The sequence below is a fragment of the Gossypium hirsutum genome, chromosome A04 (assembly GCF_007990345.1).
Source record: "Gossypium hirsutum isolate 1008001.06 chromosome A04, Gossypium_hirsutum_v2.1, whole genome shotgun sequence".
Taxonomy (NCBI): domain Eukaryota; kingdom Viridiplantae; phylum Streptophyta; class Magnoliopsida; order Malvales; family Malvaceae; genus Gossypium; species Gossypium hirsutum.
This window is the reverse complement of record NC_053427.1, coordinates 15518979-15543166: the sequence shown is the minus strand read 5'-3', so window position 1 is coordinate 15543166 and position 24188 is coordinate 15518979. Positions and strand designations below refer to the sequence as shown.

General features: G+C 36.8%; 1 non-coding gene across 1 annotated transcript; it reads right to left on the bottom strand.

Annotated features, from left to right (window-relative positions):
- Positions 1–12953: 12953 nt before the first annotated feature.
- Positions 12954–13060, bottom strand: LOC121228487 (small nucleolar RNA R71). The gene has a single exon (XR_005926063.1). It is a non-coding gene; the product is annotated as a small nucleolar RNA R71 (small nucleolar RNA).
- Positions 13061–24188: the final 11128 nt, after the last annotated feature.

The window sequence follows — 24188 nt, the reverse complement described above, 5'->3', positions numbered from 1 at the left end:
TTGATTCTAGCTGAGTTAAAAATTAAACCAACGTTTCTTTTAGAAATTTGTGAAATTCAGATGAGTGGCAATGAATTGTTAGCTAAGAGAACTCAGTGTGAATCGGGTGTTGAGTCAGATTTTTTGGTTGATTTCAATGGTTGCTTGAAGTTTCGGGGTAGGATTTGTGTTCCTAAGGATACTGATTTGATTCTAAAAATTTTGATTGAGGCACATAGTGGTTGTTTGTCAGTGCACCTCGGAAGTATGAAAATGTACCATGATTTTAAGAAAATGTATTGGTGGCCGTGTATGAAAGGATACATTTCAGATTTTGTATCAAAATGCTTAGTGTGCCAACAAGTGAAGGCAGAGCACCAAGTAGCTTCGGGTTTACATCAGCCTGTCATAGTCCCCGAGTGCAAGTGGGATCGGATTACTATGGATTTTGTGATGGGTTTGTCGGTAACTCTGAGGAAGAAAGATATCGTATGGGTTGTGGTTGATTGACTGAAAAAGTCAGCTCACTTTATCCTGGTACGAACGGATTTGTCACTTGATAAACTAGCCGACTTGTACATTTTCGAGATTGTGAGGTTTTATGGAGTGCCCTTGTCAATTATTTCGGATAGGGACCCAAGGTTTACTTCGAGGTTTTGGAAGAAGTTGCAAGAATCTTTAGGGACAAGGTTGAAATTTAGCACAGCTTTCCATTTGTAAACTGACGGTCAGTCGGAGAGAGTAATTCAAACTCTTGAGGATATGTTGCGTTGTTGTGTCCTGGAGTTCCAAGGCAGTTGGAAGAAGTATCTACCGCTAGTCGAATTCCCTTATAGCAATAGCTATCGGTCGAGTTTGAAAATGGCACCTTATGAAGCGTTGTATGGGCGTAAGTGTCGAATGCCTTTGTATTGGATCGAGCTTAGGGAGAGTTAGATTCACCCGGTTGACTTAGTCAAGGAGATCGAAGAAAAAGTTAAGGTGATTCGTGATTGTCTAAAGGCCACTTCGGATAGGCTGAAATCCTACACGGATTTGAAAAAAAAAGATCGAGTTTCAAGTTAGAAATAAGGTATTTATAAAAGTATCCCCGTGAAAGAAAGTTCTCAGATTCGTTAAAAAGGGTAAACTGAGTACATGTTTTATCGGACCTTATGAGGTGATTGAGAAAATTGGGCCAATAGCTTATCGGTTAGCCTTACCATCGAAATTGGAAAAGATCCACAACGTATTCCATGTGTCCATGTTACACTGATACCGCTCTAACCCTTCACATGTGATTTCTCCGACTGAAGTAGAGGTTAGATCGGATATGTCTTATGGTGATGAACCTGTTAAGATCCTAGCTTGGGAAGTTAAGCAATTAAGAAATAAGAACGTTCCCCTTCTGAAAGTGTTATGGCAGAGACATGGGGTTGAAGAGGCCACATGGGAGCTGGAGGAAATCATGAAAAGCCAATGCCTAAATCTTTTTACTAGTAAGATTTTCGAGGACGAAAATCCTTAAGGGGGAGAATTGTAACAGCTCAATTTTGGGCCTAGTTGGAACAGTGGTTTTGAAACCACTCACCCAAGGTGAGAGAAAATATTTTTGATATTATTTTATGTGTTATAGCATGATCATATGAGTGCATGAAAATTTTGGTGAATTTATTTTAGCGATTGCATGCTTAATTGTGAATAGGGACTATATCGCATAAAGTGCAAAAGTCCCATTTTGATAGCTAAGGATGTTAATTTTCCATGAATCATAATGTGGAGGTCTTTAAAGGACAATTAGGCCAACTTTAGAAGGGTGGCTAGCCATAGGGGACAAATTGGTCAAAAAGTTAAAAATCTAGGTGGTTTGGTGACTTAATTGAATAAAATAAAACAACATGACTTCATTTTTCCATTCTCTTCTCCTACCATCGAAATTTTCAGCCATTAGAGGGGTTTTTGAGCTTCAAAATTTCAGCAAATTTAAGCCTTTTCAAGTAAGTGATCTTGGTGACTTTTCTTGAATATTCTTGTACTTTCGAGACCATTATAGCATGAGCTTTCTAATGGGGCGACTATTTTGAAAAATGGTTGAAAGTCTACGGTTTTTCCATGAGATCATTTAGATTTTTTAATGAATTTCTATGGAAGAAAATGAGTCTTGGATGTGCAAATAAACAACCTTTGTGAAGAAGTTTCCATGGAAACCCTAACTAAGGACCTTTTTTGCGTAAGTTGTAAAATAGGTGACAAATGTATGAAATAATGAAAATTTTGGACTACTTCTAGTGTAAAAAGTATTCGGCTAGGCTTGATTAGTGAGAAAATGTGATAAAAATCAAATTTCGAGCCTAGGGGTAAAATGATCATTTTGTGAAAGCCTAGGGGCAAAACGGTCATTTTGCCCAATTATAAATTTTTGAGTGTCTAGATTGATATGTTGGTGAAATGAATGAATTTTATCAATATAGATCAAGAGAAGCGTGATTCGGGTCTTGATCAGGGTAAGAACAAAGTTTACGAGGATTAGGCTCGTTTCTGTTATTTTGTACCGAGGTAAGTACATCTGTAAATAACGTGTTATTGTAGCTTACTTTTAAATTTTTTTTACCATGTATCATAATTTGACTCGATGCCATTAAAGTATAAGTAATGCTATATAAGAGTAACTTCCATTGTGAACAAGTGTGACAACGTCAGGCTAGATATGAGATCTTGTTGAACCTTGAAAATAGTATGGAATACAAAAAGGTAAGTCATGATAAATTGAGTGGTCTGAACTCATGAGTTGAGTCTGAGTTCATGAGATAAGCGAAATATGTAATGTGGGTCCGGGTATTGACTTTGTGTGTATACCCGTGAGTAGCTCAATGAGTCGGCATTATATAATAGAGCTATAGGGTCCATGTACTGACTTGGTAAAAAGGCTGGTGAGTAGCTCAAATATACAAGTATTACAAAGTTCGAGGTAACTTTGGCTGCTTGTATGGTATTTAAGAGTAAACTATCTGAGTATTCATTGGTATTTCCGAGTGTTCGATGGGTAACTCAATGAACGGATTGGCGATACTTTCAATGAGGTATGTCAATAAAGAAAATGAATTTGAGTTATTTTACTGGTAATTGCAGCTATGTATACTAAACTCCCGAATGAAGACCTTAGTATGTAATGAGATGTAGTAATTATGCATAGAACAAGTGAAGAGTAAGATAGTGTGATTAAAATGATATATCATTTAAGTATGATAAGCCATTGTTTGATAAATGTATTTCAAATTATACTTATTTGCATATATGTACTTACTAAGCTCCCATGCTTGCTCTATTTCCTTTCCAATTTCTTATAGTGCCACCAAATTAGTTCGAGGATCGTCGCTTACATTGGAGAAGCTAGTCACACTATCCTTGAAGCACTTGGTATAGCTAGATTTATCATTTTGATTATTGCATGTATAGGAGCTCTTAAATTTTTTTTTTGGTGTCACATTATTTTGAGGCCAAATGTGTAATGACCCGAAATTTATGGGTATCGGAAATTGAGTTTCTGGCTTACTATTTCAAAAAATTGGGTTCGTAAATATTTATTAGAAATATTTACGAATATTAGTTGAGTGATTAATTAGATTTTAGTTAAGTGAATTAGCTTGAATTAAGGTTAATTTAGTGTAAGGACTAGATTGAATATAGTGTAAAAGTTTAATTATAGACTAAAGAAAAGTGAAGGGACTAAATTAGAAAATAACCCATAAAAGGGAATAGTGCCAAATGTATGGAAAATATTATTCCATGTTTATGTATAATATACATATATTATATACTTAGTATTTAAGAAATTAATATAATAATATATTAATATAATATAATATAATAATAAAATAAAGTATATAATAAAATATAAAAGAAACAAAGAAATAAAAACAAAGAAAAGGAACAAGAAGTGAAAACGAAATAGGAGAAAGAAAAAGAGAAAGAAAAAAAAAAGGGAAAAATTAGGGATTTAAAGCTTCAAGCTTAATTTGGTAAGTCAATTAAGTCCCTTTCTTTATAATTTTGATGTTTTTGGAGTCCTAGAGACAAATATTACATGATGTAAGTGGAAATTTTGAAAGTTAGATGATTTTTAGACATGGGTTATGTTGAACAATTTGTTGAATCAGTGATTTAATTGAATAAATTTCAATTTAGAATTGATTAAGGGATTAAATTGTAAAAGAAGCTATAATTTTTATAATTGAGGGACTAAATTGAAAGAAACTTTAGATTAGGGTTTTACCATGAATATTTAATGTTTAATGAGAATATGATAGGAAATTAAATAGAAATGAAGTATGAATTGAGTGATAAAAGCAATTGTGTTAATTAGAATTAAATTGAAAATTGAGTTTGAATTGAATAGAAATTTAATTAGTTATTGTGAATTGTTATTGTATTAATAGTATAAATTGTTTAATTTCCATAAGTAACGTAGTACCGGAGACATCGACAAAGAAAGGAAAAAAGAAAGTTGATGAGGAGTAATTCAAAAACTTTACGGTTTGTATTTCTATAAACCAAACTTAATAATTACTTTTGCATTTATTATATATATATGGTAAGTGGTATAGAGGTAAGTATTCTTATTATTATATTGAATTGAACTGAGTCATGAATATCTAAACTGAAATGTATATTGACTGTTACCTGAGAATTAAAGTGAAATCAATACCCTATTAACAGTGTCAGGCAAGGTTGGATATAATTGGCATGCCATAGGATTGGAAGTGTACTGGGACACCTCGACCTTGAGTCGATGAGGCACTAATAGTGTCGTACTGTTACTTTGACTTTTTGTCGATGAGGCACTGCGTGTGTCGCACTATTTTCGATGCTTCGATTTAATCCGATGAGGTACTATGTCCCATACTGTTATTGTTTTCTTTTACAATGCCGATGAGGCACAATGTGCCGTACTGGTGTGTTGGTTGGATCTATGTATCTACCAAAGTTCGAATTATGTTAATAGGGGTAAATCACCACACTAGACAATTGAATAACTGTGCTATTGTACTAGAAATCGTCTGTTATTGACTGATATATAATTGAATTGAATGTCTCATTGAGAAAGAAGTTGAATATAATTAGTGCTATTAGATTTGGAAATAGTAGCTTAAATGTATTTTGTGTTAATAATGATTTAAGTGTTGGTTTATAGAAATACCACTGAGTGTATACCTAGTGTATGGTTTGTTTCCGTGCGCAGGTTAGGTACCAAAGCGACTAACAACTTAGCATCCAAGCCAAGCCCGAACTCAAATACTTGGTGACGTATTTTATTTTGAGAAATGGCATGTACCTAGGTTATCTTTTGGAAATCATTTTAAATGTGAATGTTAATAGTGTAAGAATGATAATGGTTAACCCATGAATGCAAAGTTTATGTTTATAATATGGTCATTTATATAGTTTAATTTGAATTGATTCAATTGGTACCAAAGTATACTGTCTGGAAGTTCTATGTTAAACACTTACTAATACACTCAAGTTAGATCGTAACATTGATGATTTTAATGTGAAACAGATGTATTTTAATCATGTTTTGGATTGGTTAAAAGATTGAATTTTAAGTTTCTTGTTATTAAAGTTTGCAGGGTTGGTAAACTTGGACTATAAGGTTTATTTTGATTTCAACATGGCCTGGCACACGGGCGTGTGATCAGACCATGTGAGACACACGACCCTTACACGAGTATGTGAGTAGATCGTGTGTCCTTGCATCTAAAAATTTGGTAAACAGAATGCTCAAGTATGGCCACACGAGTAGAGACACGGGCGTGTGTTTCAGCCGTATGAAGTACATGGCCATAATATACGGGCATGTGCATAGCCGTGTGAAAACTACATTAGGTTCGAATTGAAAATAAATCCACACAGGCTAAGCGCACGGGCGTGTGTCTTGACCGTGTAAAACTAGTTTGTTCATGAGCAACAAGTCAGAGAAGTACATGGTTAGAGGACACGGGTGTTTCCTAGCCGTGTGAGTCACACGGAGTGACAACATGGGCATGTCATAGAGAACACGGGCTAAACCACACGGGCGTGTGGTACTGTTCATTAAGATAAATCTTGGAAATTTTACGAAAAAGTTTATAAGCTTCTGATTGAATTCCGATTTGTTCTTAACATCTTCTATGGGCCTTGAATGTCCTTAAAAGAAGTCAATAGGATATATTACTAAATTATATAATGTATAATTTTATTTGATTCGTGATATAAACTGTAGTGATCGGTAATGCTCCGTAATCCTATTTCGATGTCGAAAAAGGGTTAGGGGGTGTTACAAAATGTGTTGGCTTGTTTTAATACTTGATTCATTTTGTATAAGGCCATGAAAATGGATAATATTGAAAGTTAATACACGAATGCAAGATAGTCTTTCATGAATGTAAATTTGTTGGCATGGTTGAATGTATGGAAGGTACATAGGCCTTAGCTATGGTTGTTTGGTGAGAAATCATATTAAGTTAGGTTTTAATATGTTGATTGGTATTAATTGTGTTTCAGGGTGGCATAAGACTTTGCAAATAGCCTTATATTGTCCACACGGATAGACACACGGGCGTGTGTCTAGGCCGTGTGTCAGCCCCCTGGGCGTGTTGTCCGGCCATATGTCCCCTGCACGTAAAAATTTCAAGTCAGTATGCATGGTAGTAAACACACAGGCAGAGACACGGCTGTGTGTCTCAGCCGTGTGGAGGACACGGCCTATGGCCACGGGTGTGTGCCTTAGCCGTGTGCCCCTTATTAGATGCTGACGTCAGAAATAGAATGTCAAGTTTTTGGACACAAGCTAGGACACGAGCATGTCATGACCGTGTGAGGGACACGGGCCATAGACACAGGCGTGTGTCAGGCCATCTGAAAACCCCTGTAGGTTCGAATTTAGAATTTAATTCACACGGGCATGGGGCACGAGCGTGTCCTTAGAGGCTTAGGCCGTGTGTGTCACACGGGCCATCAGCACGACCATGTCAAAATGACCACATAGGCGTGTTGCCCTTCCACACGGGCGTGTGCCCTGTTTTAAGGGTTATTTTTCTAAAGTTGGTTTAAGACCCGAGGTCCCAAATGGTTTCCGATGAACGTTTGAGGCCCTATAAGCCCATGTTATGGAGTTTAGATAAAGTTTTAAATTTGATCAAGTTTGATTATTCAAAAACATTAGAATGCATGTGATTAAGTGCGGTAACGCCTTGTACCCCGCCCCGGCATAGGATTCGGGTGTGGGGTGTTACACCTATTCTATTCCTAATGTTCAAACAGGATTTTTCTCACTTATCCGAATTTTGTCAAATACAACCATAGAATCAATCATTTACTTCATACATTATCAAAGCATTTAGAATATTTAAACTACAAACATAACATAGCATTATTTAGATACAAACTTACCTCGACACCAAAAATGGCAAAGAGGGACGTAACTGTCATTTACTTGTTTTCCCTCGTTCTAGGCCCGAATCTCATTTTCTTTGATAATCAAGCTTGAAAGCTTGAAAAACCCTACCCATGGTTTCCTCTTGCAAATTTCGGCCCAATAGGAAGATGGACAATTTTTTGGGTTTTTATTTTTGTTTTTAATTCATTTTAATAACTAAATGACCAAAATGCCCTTAATGAAAAACTTTGGAAACATGCCTAACCATGTCCATTATTGTCCATCAACTTAACCAATGGTCTACTTACCATATAAAGACCTCCAACTTAAAATTTCATAACAATTGGACACCTTTAGCATATAGAACTCAACTTTTACACTTTTTACGATTTAGTCCTTTTGACTAAATTGAGTGCCCAAACGTCAAAATTTTCGAACGAGATTTTCACGAAATCATTATGTGAAATTTTAGACCATAAAAAATAATAAAAATAAATTTTCTTATGTCGTATTTGTAGTCTCAAAACCACTGTGTCGACTAGACCCTAAACCGGGATGTTACAATCCTGCATATGTTGCAGACATAAAAGTAGCTCTTTGTGAGCGTCCTGATATGGCTCGCTTGAACTTTAAAATATATGGCTATCCAGAGCTCCTTGTAACACCCCTTACCCGTATTCAACACCGGGACAGGCTTCGAGGGGTTACCGGACTTAAACATACACATTCAAAGAAAATCGAGCCATAAAATATTCATTTAAACCAAATTCATCCATACATGTGCCAACCGTCCCTTATATGGGTCTAAGAGGGCCAAAACATACATCGAGGGTGGTTTGGGACTGAACTGGGAACTTCTAAACTTTTTCAACACTTAAAGAAAAATTTTCTCATTTTGGAGGGTCATACGCCCATGTGGGCAAGCTGTATGGTCACACATGCCCGTATGGCTTGGAACACGCTTGTGTCCTCAGCCCGTGTAACTCTCTATTAATGGCCTCATGCACAAAATGTGGTCACACAGCCAAGGCACGTGCCTATGTCCTGAGGCTGTGTCCCTCACACGGCCGAGACACAAGACCGTGTCTCTACCCATGTGTTTACTACTGGGCATTCTGATTTGCATTAATTAGAGTGCAGGGGATACACGGCCTGATCACACGCTCATGGGGCTAGTCATGTGTCACACACAGTCCAGACAAACGCCCGTGTGTCAACCCGTGTGGGCAACTTTAAGGCTATTTTCCAAGCCAATTGCCACCCTTATTTGTTCAAACACATATATGGCTTCAATGACTTAAACACTCATAAACATAACTTATGCATGACAACTTCTCCTCACATTTTACTTGTTTAAGACTCCCTATTATGACAAATCAAATCTTCCAACACACATATACAAACAAGCAGTATTTCTTAGACTTGCATGCATGCATTTTCATACCATCTTATACACACACATGACATTCATCAACATTCAATCATCAATAACTATAGGCCATATCATAATTGAATTGGAACATACATACATAGATGAATAAGTTTACAACCCAATAATCATTATGAGTCATATCTCATGGCCATATACAAAATGAATCAACTATCATTATGAACCAACACATTTGGCTATACCAATATGACATATAACAAAAAGACCAAGTCCCTATACATGCCATACTCAAAATTTTGAGACTAACTATACCCAAATAATCCAATCGATAGTGTGAACGTGCCTCCGACGTATTTTGATCCCCGAGCTAACTTGGCAATACTATAAGAAAATGAAAAAGAGAGGGGTAAGCATAAAGCTTAGTAAGCTTACATGTAATTAATAAGCAATAAGAATATGCATTTTCATACACATACATAACATAACTTGACTCATCTCATTCTCAATAATCATTGTAGTCATACCCAACCTCGTTCAATTTACATAATGTTCAATAGAACTCAAGAACATAATTTCTTTATTCTCCTCTTATCGAAGTTTTATCATTTCATAATCTCAATAACAACGAGCTTGGCATACATACCTGTACCCTTCCAACATGATCATACCTTGTCATTTCTTTGACGAATCCTTAGACTACCCGTTGAACCACTTGGAATACTAAGGATACTCAGGATTATCATACACACATTAAGATGCCAGTCTTACACGAAATCTCATATCAATGCCATATCCCAAATATGGTCTTACATGATAACACATAACGATGTCGATGCCATATCCCATATATGGTCTTATACGGGATCTTATCAACCTAAATGTCATGATATTTGTACCTTAACTATTCCTAAGGTTCAACCGACTTTCATCACATAAATTCTTTGTCGGATAACATCAATAATATTCACGAAGACAATTATACAATTCATGGAACATTAAATGCTAAATACATAATAAAATGTTGTATCAATTCCACACAAACTTACCTTGATACAAAAATATGGTCAATCTATTCGATTTAGTCCAAGATCTTACTTTTTCCTCGATCTAGGATCGGATCCGATTTTCTAGATCTATAATAGCAAATTTCATTATTTAATTACCACATTATTCAAAACAGCCCATAAATCATATTTTAGCAAAATTATAGTTTTGCCCCTAAACTTTCACATAATTATAATGTAGCCCCTAGGCTCATAAAATGAAATGCGGCCAATTTCTTTGTTACCCAAGCTAAGCTAATTTATATACCCTCTTACAATAACCCATGTTTTTCAGCAAATTACATTTTTAACACCTCTTTTTACATGTCTTACAAACAATCCCTGTTAAGTGTTTTCATGAAAAATCACTTTGAAAAAGATGTTCATCTATCACCAAACTTTCATATTCCTCAATTAATCATCAAAATACATGCATGACACACATGGGTAAATTTTTGAACATAATCCCTAGCCCAAAATAATGGTAGAAATAGCTATATCATGCTTCAAGGGTCTCAAAAACATTAAAAACTTCAAAAACTAACACCAAAATGACTTACATGTAGAGGGTTTATTTTGCTGAAAATTTCAAACTCCCATGGAGATTTTCCTCTTTAATTTTTGGTGAAGAAGAGATGGAGAAGAAAGATGGCCATTTGTTTTATTTTATTAGTTTTTGCTTTTGTCATCAAATACCAACCCATACCAAATTTTGACTTTTTTGACTTTTCTTCTCCATGAACATCCATTCATACATATAATGGCATATTTACTCATTATGGACCTCAACCCTAAATTTCTATAACTATTTAACACATTTAGCTAATAGAACACAACTTTAGCATTTTATGCGGTTTAGTCTTTTTTCACAAATTAAACATTCAAACGATAGAATTTCCTAACAAAATTTTTACACAATCATATTACCATGTTGTAGACCTCAAAAGAATAACAAAATAAATGTTATGACCTCAAATTTGTGGTCTCAAAACTACTATTGATAAAAGCCAAGTTATACATATCTATACCCCAAATACTTAGCATATTTATGGATGTTTATTACTAGATTTGTGGATTTTGGTGCTCTTAATCTGGTTATTTTATGTTTTGTACTCAAGAGCGCACCAAGAGTCGAAAGGAGCCAAAAACGGGCTAAAAAGGGACAAAAATGGCCAAATCGAGAAGATGACATTGCCTAAGCCTTGCCACACGGGCATCTCACACACCCGTGGCCTTCGGGGGTGTCGACTAAGGTTTTCACAATTCACACGGCCTAACCATTGAGCCCACACGGCCGTGTGCAATTCAACAGATTAAACACAGCCTGGTAATCACGTAACACGATCGTGGCACACGGGCGTGTCCTTTTTCCAAAGAGTTGTATTTTACACGGAAAAGGGTACTTAGGGAGGAAGAAAGCCAATCCAAAGCCTATATAAACACCCTAAGTGTGACCTAGAAGGAGGCCGCTATTTCCAAAACTTTTCTAGAATACAGTACCACACGCCAGGGATTACTTGAAGAAAGCCAGACGATCCATCTCAAAAGCTCTGCTACTCTAAGACTGAAGATCGCTCTTAGAATTCCTTTAGGGGTTTTAGAGTTTTCTTTATGTTTTGTTATTTTCATACTTTTGAGATGTACTCTTATATTATTATGAACTAAACCCCTTAGATACCTAAGGGGGATAAAACCTATGATGGATCTTGTTATTATTATCTAAACTGTATGATAAATACTTGATTTGTTCTTAATTATGTGTTCTTAATGCTTGAGTTAATATTCCGGGTATTAATTCATGATTTGATGTGCTTATACAGAGGAGGAATATACCCTGCCTAAGAGTAGATTTGGCATAATTAAGTGGAGTTGATCGAACGCCTAGAAATAGGGTTACGAGATTTTGCTAGATTAGGGTGAAACCTAATATGGGAGTCCATAGAGTGATTTACTGCTTCCCTAGGGATTTTAATTAATAAAGAAATTTTGATTAATTCAACTGAGGGTTAGACGTTATTAGTCTCGAAAGGGATAATAACATAGGTTAGGGAGTCTAATGGATCAAGTCAAGTGAATAAATCGTTCGATTCAGAGTCAGATAACAAGTGAAATCTAGGTGGATTCCTCCTTGGGTGTCGTCTTTATCAATTGCTTTTCTTCAAGTCTTTTTCCAAATTTTCTCTTTGCTTTAATTAAATTAGTTAATTAGTTTAAATAACTAGTTTAATAAACAAACCCTTTTATTCTTAGGCTAGATAATAAAAAGATCATTATTACTAGTACTTTTAGTTCCCTTGGATACGATATCCCGGTCTTGCCATTACTATACTATTGTTCAATAGGTGCGCTTGTCTTTTCGTTGTGATAATAGTTAGTCTAGGTTTGCTCTTCATTATAAATATTTATTACTTGTTACGAATCACGCGATCAAGTTTTTGGTGCCGTTGCCGGGGAACTGAAATATTAGGAACACTAAATTTTTATTACTTTAGCCATTTATTTTTCTTGCAATTTTATTTTATTTTATTATTTAGTGATTTACTTTTTCTCTCTCTTGGCAGGTTTTTTATAGTTTATGACTAGAAGAAACACGTTAGGACCATTACTCTTTGACGAAGAAATCGATCATACAATTCACAAAAATCAAATAGAAATAAGGAGTAATTTACGCTACACGGAGAACGAGCAAGAAGACGATACTCAAACCTCAACCAAAGAGATGGCCGAAAATCCAAGTGATCAGCTGCCTCCTGCAATTGTAGCTAATCAAAATCCTGCTCTACGTACTATGTATGACTATGCTAAACCTTCTTTAACAGGAACTGAGTCTAGTATAGTTAGACCTGCTATTGCTACGAATAATTTCAAGCTAAAACCTAACACAATTTAGATGATACAGCAGTTTGTTCAGTTTGATGGTTTGCAGGATGAGGATCCCAACACGCATTTGGCGAATTTTCTTGAATTTTACGATACATTCAAAATCAATGGCGTTTCTGATGATGCTATTCGTCTTTGATTATTTCCCTTTTCACTGAGAAACAAAGCTAAATAGTGGTTGAACTCGTTACCACGAGGGTCCATCACTACTTGGGAACAAATGACTGAGAAGTTTTTACTAAAATATTTTCTGCCGACTAAAACGGCTAAATTGCGTAATGATATCTCTTCTTTTGTGCAGATGGATTTAGAAACACTTTACGATGCATGGGAGAGATACAAAGACTTACTGATAAGGTGCCCTCACCATGGGTTACCACTTTGGCTGCAAGTTCAAACATTCTACAATGGTGTGAATCCTTCGACAAGAAAAATGATTGACGCAGTTGCTGGCGGAACCATTAACAATAAAACACTGGAAGATGCCTATGAATTCATAGAGGAGATGTCACTGAAAAACTATCAATGGCAGGTTATGAGGACAAAGCCAACGAAAACAGTCGGCATCTATAACATCGATTCAGTCACCATGCTCTCTAATCAGGTAGAACTTCTCAATAAAAAGATTGACGGTTTACTTGGTTCTACGCAGGTACATTCAGTAATGAGGTGTAACTCAAGTGGCGGAGGTGTGCATACAGAACATCAATCCTTCAATCCCACAACCGAAGAGGAACAAGTCAACTATATGGGTAACAATAACTTTAGATCTCAAAATAACCCATACAGTAATACTTATAATGCAGGTTGGAGGAACCACCCAAATTTTTCCTGGGGTGGTCAAGGGAATCAAAAGCCACAAAATCCTTAAGGTTTTCAACAGCCACCTTATCAACAAGAGAAGAAACTGAACCTTGAAGAGATGCTTTCTAAATTCATCTCGGTGTCAGAAACCCATTTCCAAAATACCGAGATAGCACTTAAGAATTAACAAGCATTGATCCAAGGACTCGAAACTCAGATAGGCCAGCTATCCAAACTAATCTCCAAACGACCACAAGGTAGCCTACCAAGTAATACTGAACCTAATCCAAGGGAACACCTCAATGCAATTAGCACTCAAGATAAGGAAGGATTCATTCCACCTGAACCAGAATTACAGCAAGACAACACGATGAACAAAATACGAGAAGAGGTAAACAATAATGATCCCAAACAGGTAAGTACGAATCATGAACCTCGTGTGCCATATCCTAAAGTGATGACGAAAGACAGAACATAAGAACAATTCGGTAAGTTTGTCAAACTCTTAAATAAATTACATATTAACTTACCCTTTATTGAAGTTCTTTCGTAGATGCCCAACTCAGCAAAATTTTTAAAGGAACTTTTGAGCAATAAAAGGAAATTAGACACTACATCACATGTGGAACTCAATACAGTCTGCTCAGCTATTCTAAAGAATGAGCTACCTAAAAAATGGAAAGATCTAGGAAGTTTTACAATTCCTTGTTTAATTGGTAGTCTATCTGTGAATAATGTTTTAGCTGATCTAGGAGCAAGTATAAATGTTATGCCGTATAAAATGTTCAAACGACTACGTCTCGGTAAACCCAAACAGACTAGGATGAGCATACAATTAGCTGACAAAACAATTAGATTTTCCTAAGGGTATTATTGAAGACATTCTCGTTAAAATTGATAAAATTATTTACCCAGTAGACTTTTTTGTCTTAGATATGGATAAGGATAACGAGGTACCTTTAATTTTAGGATGACTATTTTTAGCAACTGCCAGAACCATTATTAATGTAGGCACATGAGAGCTAACACTTCGTGTAGGTGACGACGCAGTAACACTCCAAGCACGCGACTCAATCAAAACCTCTAAGACTCAAGCTAATGCTATAAAACTTGTCGATGATAAAACTAATATTCAATCATCCTTGCAGGAACTTCTTCAAACCAAGACAATAGAGACAGTGCGCTACTATCACAAAGAGAACAAATATGTCTATGAAGAACGAAGACTACGGATAGAGGAGCTAGACGAATGGTGAGAACACAAACCGAGAATACATGATAAACCGAAACTACGCAAAAACAAGCCCGATACCTCTCCTAATCAATTTAAGGTTGGCAATACAGTCTTACTAGATGTCGTTGATCATCACATTGTCACAACCACACAAAATGAGGAAATCCCTCTTATGGTACTTAGTATTTTTCCATTCGGTATAGTGGACGTGAGTCATCCCAAGTTCGGCACTTTTAAGGTAAACAACGCCCGTTTAAAACCTTATTTTAAAATTGACAACAGGAATGAGGAGTATGAACTCCTCGAACCACCATGATCATTCAACGGAGAGGTAAGTCGAGCTTAGACTATAAATAAATGCTTCTTGGGAGGTAACCCGAGCACTAACATATTTTGATTTCTTTATTTTTATTTTCTAACACTTTGGATCCTTAACTTAATCTTTGAATTGCAAAGTTTTTTAGCACACACGGCCAGACACACGGGTGTGCCTAAAGCCATGACCAAACAGGGGAAGAAACCACGGCTGTGCAATATGGCCGTGTTGAATCAAGACATGATTTCCCCAAAACACGGGGTGCGATAAATCCCCACGGCCGTGCGACATGGCCGTGGGTGAACTTGATAGGAGACCACGGTGTGGGAATGAAGACACATAGGCATGCTAGGGACAAGGCTCGATTCTGTTTCTTCGACACGGGAGTGCGACACGCCCGTGCCATTCAGCAGTGTACAATAATACACGGGCGTGCTACCATAAAACACGGACGTGGGAGAAGCAAACAAAGCTAGGCACGGCCATGCGACATGGCTGTGTTTAACACACGCCCAAGACATATGGGCGTGTGATAATAGCCGGGCACGACCTAACTCGTAAAATTCAAAAAACACGGGCTCACCCTCAAAGTACACGGGCATGGCCCTAGGCCGTGTGCACCTTCCCTATATAAACAAGCCACTGTTCATCTTCTCCCCCCTTTTAAAAACATAGCCAAAAACTCCTCTTCCCCACTCCCTAATCCTTATTCCAGCCACCATTCCCAAGATTCTCACTTCCCTAGCCCTCAAACTACCCTGAAAGCCATTCCCCTTGCATTAATCCCCACATTCCCCTCTCTATACCCTCCATTTTTCCCACCATACGGCTTCCTCTCTGCGTCACACGCCCGTGCTCGCCACCACACTCCTGTGCGCCACCATACAACAGCCCTTGGTTTACTTTCTCAACATTATTTTTCCAATTTGTATTGCTACATTAGTATTCTACATGCTTTACATAGATATTGTACTATTTTGCTTTAGACAAGTTAGGAATTTACTTTAAATTTTCTATATTTGAATTATTTAAGCCGTTAAATAGCATATACTAGATTTGGGCCTCTTGCTTAACTACTGATGTATCGTGGATTCTATCACTGCTCATATATTTTTAGGTACATTATTTCGTCATCAAGAGGAAAGAAGGCCACAGTCTCATCCTCAAAGAGATGTAGGGGACCGGGTTCTTCCTCGGTGCGTGCTACAGTCAAAGTTTGGCCCCCGTTCCTTGACTTTCCACAAGCTTCGCAGAAGGAGCTATTTCAAATACTATGCGCACGACCCATCACCACAAGTCGCTGCATCGACCGAGCTACCGTAGAGCAAGTCAAGCTCGCTGATGCCATCTGCGCCCTCCTATCCACAGACCTATGGGAACGGTTTTTTGCTATTACCGAGCCCACTTATCTAGAGCTAACTTTAGAATTATGCTCTACTTTTCATTTACAGGTGGTGATGACGAACAATGACAACCCAGGCACCATTCACTTTCGATTAGGCTGTCTAGTTCGTGCGATGAGTGTCCCAGAGTTTGGAGTTGCTCTGGGACTTTACACCGATGAGTTTATGGAGGAGGAGGACATGAATACGCTACCACGCAATATCCACATCTCCCCCTCCTTGTGCTGGAAGGCTTTGGCACCACTCTCTTCCACCTACGACCCCAGCCATTCGAAGGCCTCAGCTCTCCCTCTTTCCCTACGATATCTCCATGCCATATTGGCACACACCTTCACCGGGAGGAGAGAGAGCACCAGCGTCGCTACCACCCACGACGCCTACTATTTATGGTGTATGGCGAATGCACACGTGACCAACTTAGCATACTTCATTGCTTTCGCCATTCGCATCAGACCGAGCGGCATAGGAAGGGAGTGATATTTATTGGCCCCTACGGGACGCACCTTGCCAGACACTTCGGCCTCCTCAACACCGCGGCCTAGTCATCAACGCTTACCCTGATAGGTCAGGTTTCCCCACAGGGCATCACGACTACGTTACACATAAGGATGATCGAGTGCCAACGTGGGATCGATCTTCCTCAGTACCGTCTCTCGCATGCCATTGACGAGTAGGATCCTGAGGACATCCCTGATGATGTTCCCCCACAGCACGAGGAGCCTTCTACCGCGCCACCTAGGGAACGACCAGCTCATGCGGCTATTTCATTGGCACACCTTACCGACCGACTCGCCCATCTTGAGCAGTATTGCACTACAGAGTTCGAGATGATCCACAAGCGAGATCAGCGATGGGACCGACAGATGGACGATATGTAGGCCATGATGCGGCAGCTATGCCAACACTTCCACATCACCACTCCAGCACCACCACCTGAGGGCCCCACCGACGAGGATCATTGATTCCTTTTATTTTTTATTATTTATTCTTATTTTTATTTTTATTTTTATTTTTCTTTTAATTTTTATTTTTATTTCAATTTTATTATTATTTTATTTTGAAAGACATATCTATATTAGTAAATTTTACTTTTTTTTCCATTTTCTGGTATTTCTAACAAGTAATTCCACTACCCTCTCTTCTACACCAACTCTTAATAAGCTCTCCATGATTCTATAGACTTCCAAGCAAAGCTGCTAGGAATATTTTACAGAATGAGGAAACAAAAGGGAAACAATACCTCACGAGTGTCATGTTCCACGACCCAATTTCTTCATCTAGCCACGAACAATGGCAGCCACCACTTTCCCCGAACATTCCATCCTCAGGATCAAGCTCCACATCCATATAACAGGGAGTTTCACCTCCTTTCCTCTTATGATTTTCTTTATTTTGAATAATATATCTTTGTACATTGAGGGCAATGTACATCTTAAGTGTGGGGGGTGAACATGAAACCTAACTTTTTGCATTATTCTCAAACCCCTGAATTTGGTCTTGTGCTTAAGTGATTTTCTCATAATATTGATAGAATGAATTCTAATTGATCTACAATTATTGTTGATATGTCGTGAATTAGACCAAGGGAATTATGCATGATTATTTGATTATAGGACCTTAAAGAATCGAGCATGATAAGTTGATATTTTGAGAACCAAAAATTTTTAGATTATTTTCCTAAATTGAGGTATTATCTTGAAATCTTAAGTATACAGGAATGACATAAAAAACCCAAATTTTTGGTGAGATTTTTGAGCCTTTTGAGCATATAGCTTTCTTTCTTGCTCACTTCTTTTGTGGTTTGAGTGTGTCAACATTGAACTGTTATTCTAGAACTTGCTTCGATTATACATATTGAGGTCACACGTATGATTTGTTATACTAAGCTGATAAAGGCACTTAGGATTTAACCCATTTACTCTATAAAAAGCCTTCCCACATAATTAAACCCTTAGTGAACCCCTTTTGAGCCTACTAATCCTTTTCTTTGATTAACCCTTATCATTAACCTATTAACCCATTATTGTTAAAATCCTCTTACATAGTTTGACCCTTTTTATCGAGATTGAATTTAATACTGTTACCTCACTATGTTCACCATTTTTTGTTACTAAATCATGAAATCTGATTTCCATATTGTATTGACTTGATTTGTTCTTAAAAAAAAACTTAGTATTATTATTGTAATTCTCAGCAAGCTAAAGTTGTCATGTAAAATAGTTCTAGATATTTGTTTGTGGTTCAGTAATTAAGTTTCTAATAGTGGGGTAATATATTGAAATTATCTTGATTCTAACCCTTTTCTCTTCAGCTTGTATCCGTACCTGTAACCTAAACCCCATTACAACCATGCAAAGACCTTTTGATTAGTATATTGTATCATTTACAAGTGGCGGATATTTGATTTTCATGCAAGCCTATGGTAATAACTTTTCATGTTAGACAATCGAGTGCTTAATCTTGAACCTTAAACACTTTGAGTGATTTCAGTGAACCTTTAATGAGGATGTCATCTCTTGTATATTTAGAACTAAAGGTAATTACTTGAAGGAAGGAGATTACCTATAATTTTATTGTCAAAGTATTCGATTTAGATTGTTTGAGGCTTTTAATACCCCTATAGTTGAATTCTCACTGTATGATTTTCTGTGGAATAACTTGTAACATTATCAGTAATGATTACGTGATTAAGAAGAATGCATTCTAGCAGTAAATGAGAATTTTGCTTAAGGACAAGCAAATGCTTAAGTGTGGGGGTATTTGATAAATGCCAAATTATACATATCTATACCCTAAATACTTAGAATATTTATGGATGTTTATTACTAGATTTATGGATTTTGGTGCTCTTAATCCGGTTATTTCATGTTTTGTACTCAAGAGAGCACCAAGAGTCGAAAGGAGCCAAAAATGAGCTAAAAACGGACAAAAACGAACCAAATCGAGAAGATAACACGGCCTAAGCCTTGCCACACGAGCATCTTACACGTCTGTGGCCTTCGGGGGCGTCGACCAAGGTTTTCACGATTCACACGGCCTGGCCATTGGGCCCACACGGCCTTGTACAATTCAACGGATCGAACACGGCTTGGTAATCACGTCATACGGCCGTGGCACACGAGCGTGTCCTTTTTTCAAAGAGTTGTATTTTACACGGAAAAGGGTACTTAGGGAGGAAGAAAGCCAATCCAAAGCCTATATAAACACCCTAAGTGTGACCTAGAAGGAGGCCGCTCTTTCCAGAACTTTTCTGGAATACAGTACCACACATCGGCAATTACTTGAAGAAAGCCAGACGATCCATCTCAAAAGCCGGAGCTACTCCAAGACTAACAATCTCTCTCAGAATTCCTTTAGATGTTTTAGAGTTTTCTTTATGTTTTGTTATTTTCATACTTTTGAGATGTACTCTTATTTTATTATGACCTAAACCCCTTAGATACCTAAGGGGGATAAAAACTATGATGGATCTTGTTATTATTACCTGAACTGTATGATAAATAATTGATTTGTTCTTAATTATGTGTTCTTAATACTTGAGTTAATATTCTGGGTATTAATTCATGATTTGATGTGCTTATGCAAAGGAGGAATAGACCCTGCCTAAGAGTAGATTTGACATAATTAAGCAGAGTTGATCGAATGCCTAGAAATAGGGTTACGAGATTTTGCTGGATTAGGGTGAAACCTAATATGGGACTCCATAGAGTGACTTACTACTTCCTTAGGGGTTTTAATTAAGAAAGAAATTTCGATTAATTCAACTGAGGGTTAGACGTTATTAGTCTCGAAAGGGATAATAACATAGGTTAGGGAGTCTCACGGATCAAGGCAAGCGAATAAATCATTTGGGTCAGAGTCAGATAATAAGTGAAATCTAGGTGGAGTCCTTATTAGGTGTCGTCTTTATCAATTGCTTTTCTTCAAGTCTCTTTCCAAATTTTCTCTTTGCTTTAATTAAACCAGTTAATTAGTTTAAATAATTAGTTTAATAAACAAACCCTTTTATTCTTAGGCTAGATAATAAAAAGATCGTTATTACTAGTACTTTTAGTTCCCTTGGATACGATATCCCGGTCTTGCCATTACTATACTATTGTTTGATAAGTGCGCTTGCCTTTTCGTCATCATAATAGTTAGTTTAGGTTTTATCTTCATTATAAATATTTATTACTTGTTACGAATCACGCGATCAACTATTCTGACTAGTCAAAAATCGGGATGTTACACTCTTGATTAAAGGCTCTTCGTGAGCTTCTTGATTAAAAGTTCTTTGTGAACTTCCTGATTATGGCTCTTATGAGCTTCTTGTTATATAGCCCAGATAAGCTTCCTGATAGGCTATTTGTGAGCTTCCCAATTAATGGCTATTTGTGAGCTTTCTATTATACGACTTGAGAGAGGATTTCCCGATTATATGCTTTAAAGAGAACTCTTGAATATGAATTGACAGATTTCTAATTTGTACACTTCGAGTGTACTACTTGTGTATCCATCGATGTTTTAAATGATTCAACAGGCAAAGTCTTGACATGAGAAAATGTGAACATGAAATGAACTGATACACGTATCTGCCTGAAATACATGAAAATGATGATACATGATATATGGAAATACAAGATGATAATATATGAACATGGAATTTGTTTGCTGAATATGTTCACCCATGATTATAGATTTGTACTCCTTGAGTGTATTACCCGTGTGACACTGACATTTCAAAAGATTTAATGGGCAAAGTTCTGACATGAAATAATCTGAATTCGAGACGAATTATTATGAAAGTGCACTTGAAATACAAGGATATGATTTGTATATGTTATATAAATACATGACGTGGAAAGTATATGTACATGGAAATCTAATTATTGTTGAGCCCATACATGTTTCTTGATATTTATGTGAAATATATGACTAACAAGGGTGATGAGGATATGTGTTAGGGCCCGTGATCAAGTTGAATGAATGTGCCTTGTATGTTTATATTGAACTTAAATGAATGGTAAGTTAATTACCATGTTATACAAACTTACTAAACATTTCATGCTTACTCCATTTTCTTTTCCCTTGTTTTTATAGTAATTTGAAGGCTCGTTGGATTAGAAGCTTGGCAGAGATCACTCACACTATCAATTATGGTTATAATGGCATGTATAGGTTAATTGGCTAATATCAGCAAATAGATGCTTTAAGTGTAACTAGCCATTGGAATGGCATGTGATGGATATGTTTCGTATCTGTTTGAAATGGTTGATTGATAGAAATTATATTGGCATATTGATGATTGAATTAAGTTAGCATATTTGATAAGATATGCATATATGTGAATTTGGTAATTTAAGTAAGTGTGTATACTTGATTATATGAGGTATTATATCATGTATAGGACTTGATTTTGAGTTAGGATAAATGACCTATAATAGCTTGTGAATATGTTAAAGTGTTGGTGTAGGAGGATGACAAAATACGGTGAGAAATATGGCTTTGAAAATAACCTATTTTCGTCCACACGCCTGTTTCTCAGTTGTAGGTGACACACAGCCTAGCACATGGGCGTGTGACCTGGCCGTGTGTCCCCTGCATCTCTAAAATTTCAAAACAGAATGCCTAGGTATTTACACGTAGCCTAGCACACGTGCGTGTGGCTTGGCTGTGTGACCCAAGTCAGAGAGTTCACGACCTTGGACACGGGCGTGGTTCACACGGCCTGACCACACGAGTGTGTGACCTCTGCACCTAGGCAAAATTTTGAGATTTTAGGAAAAATTCTCTAAGTACCCAGTTTAGTCCCGACTTGTTTCTAATGCATGCTTTGGACCTCGAGGGTTCATATAAGTGACATTATGTTTTATTTCTGACATGAATACTGTATAAAATGAAATATTTGTTTACTTGATCTGTATATTCTGGTAATGTTTCATAACCCTGTTTCGGCGACGCATACGGGTTAGGGGTGTTACATAGAGGGCAAAGAAAATTTGGAGGCTACCGTGTCGTTTCTTTCAACAATCTCATATGGTCCGATAAATCTCGGGCTCAACTCTCCTTTCCTGCCAAAATGTAGCACTTCCTTCCACGGAAACACTTTTAGAAATACTCGATCACCAACAGCAAATTCTATATCTTTTCTTATCAGGTTCGCGTACGATTTCTAACGATCAGATGCAACTTTCAAGCAATCTCGAATAATTCAAACTTTGTCTTTAGTTCCTTGGATCTAATCAATTCCCACCATTTTAGATTTGCTTAATTCAGACCAATACAACGGTGTTTTACACTTTCTTCCGTAAAAAGCTTCAAATGGAGCCATTTTTATACTGGATTGATAAATGTTATTATAAGTGAATTCAGATAACGGTAGGTACTTTTCCCAGCTATCTTCAAACTCGAGTATACAACATCATCGTATATCTTCCAAAATTTGTATCACTCATTTGATTTCTCGTTTTCCTGAGGATGAAATGTTGTATTGAAATTGAGTTTAGTGCCCAAAGCCTCGTGAATTTTATTACAAAATATCGATGTAAACCTTGAATCACGATAAAAAAAATAGATATCAGAACCTCGTGCAACCTTACAATCTCTAGCTCATATAATTTCAATAATATTTCAAGTGAGAAATCTATTCTGACTGGAATAAAGTGTGTCGACTTAGTCAATCTGTCAACAATCACCCATATCGAATATTTCTTTTTACGAGTTATAGGCAAACTAGATACAAAATCCATCGTGACTCGCTGCCACTTCCACTTAGAAATCATGATAAGTTGTAGTAAACCTGACAATACCTAATGATCTACTTTTACCTGTTGACAAATCAAACATTTAGCTACGAACTCACAAATTTCACGTCTCATATCTGACCAACAATACATCTATTTTAAATTACAGTACATCTTCATGCTACCAGGATGAATAGAATACATACTAATGTGAGCTTTAGACAGAATATCATGTTTCAAATCTAAATCATTCAGAACGCAAATCCTATCACGATAACACAATGTCCATCATCATTAACACTATACTCAGTAATCAAATTATTCTGAACCAATTGTTGCTTCATTATCAATTTCGGATCGTTGTCTCCCTAATATGTTGTAGAAATAGGGGTTTAGTTATCAATTCTACTAGTACTGAACCATCTTCATTCAGAGCTAATGAGTGTTCAACGCTTGAAGCGTAAATAATGATGACTTTCAATTGAGAGCATCCGCAACCATATTAACCTTTCCCAGATGATAATCAGTAAACCAGATCATAATCTTTTCGTAGCTCTAACCAACGTCTCTGTCTCAAATTTAGTTCTTTCTGAGTCATTAAATACTTAAAAAAATTTTGATCCGTAAACACGCAACATTTCTTTCCGTATAAATAACGTCTCCAAATCTTTAGAGCGAATATAATTGCAGCCAATTCGAGATCATGAGTAGGATAATTTCTTTTGTGTGGCTTTAACTATTGTGAAGTAGAAGCTATTACTTTCCCTTCCTCAATCAATACACAACCCAAATTGTTGAGAGACGCATCACTATAAACAATATATGCTACCCCAGACTCAGGTTGAGGCAACACTGAAGCTTCTGTCAACATGTTTTTCAGCTAATCAAAACTTTGTTGGCACTTATCACACCAAACAAACTCAACATTTTTCTATAGCAACCTGGTCACTGGTAAAGCAATGATCGAGAAATTTTTAAGAAAACGATGGTAGTAGCTTGCTAAACCCAAGAAACTTTGCACCTT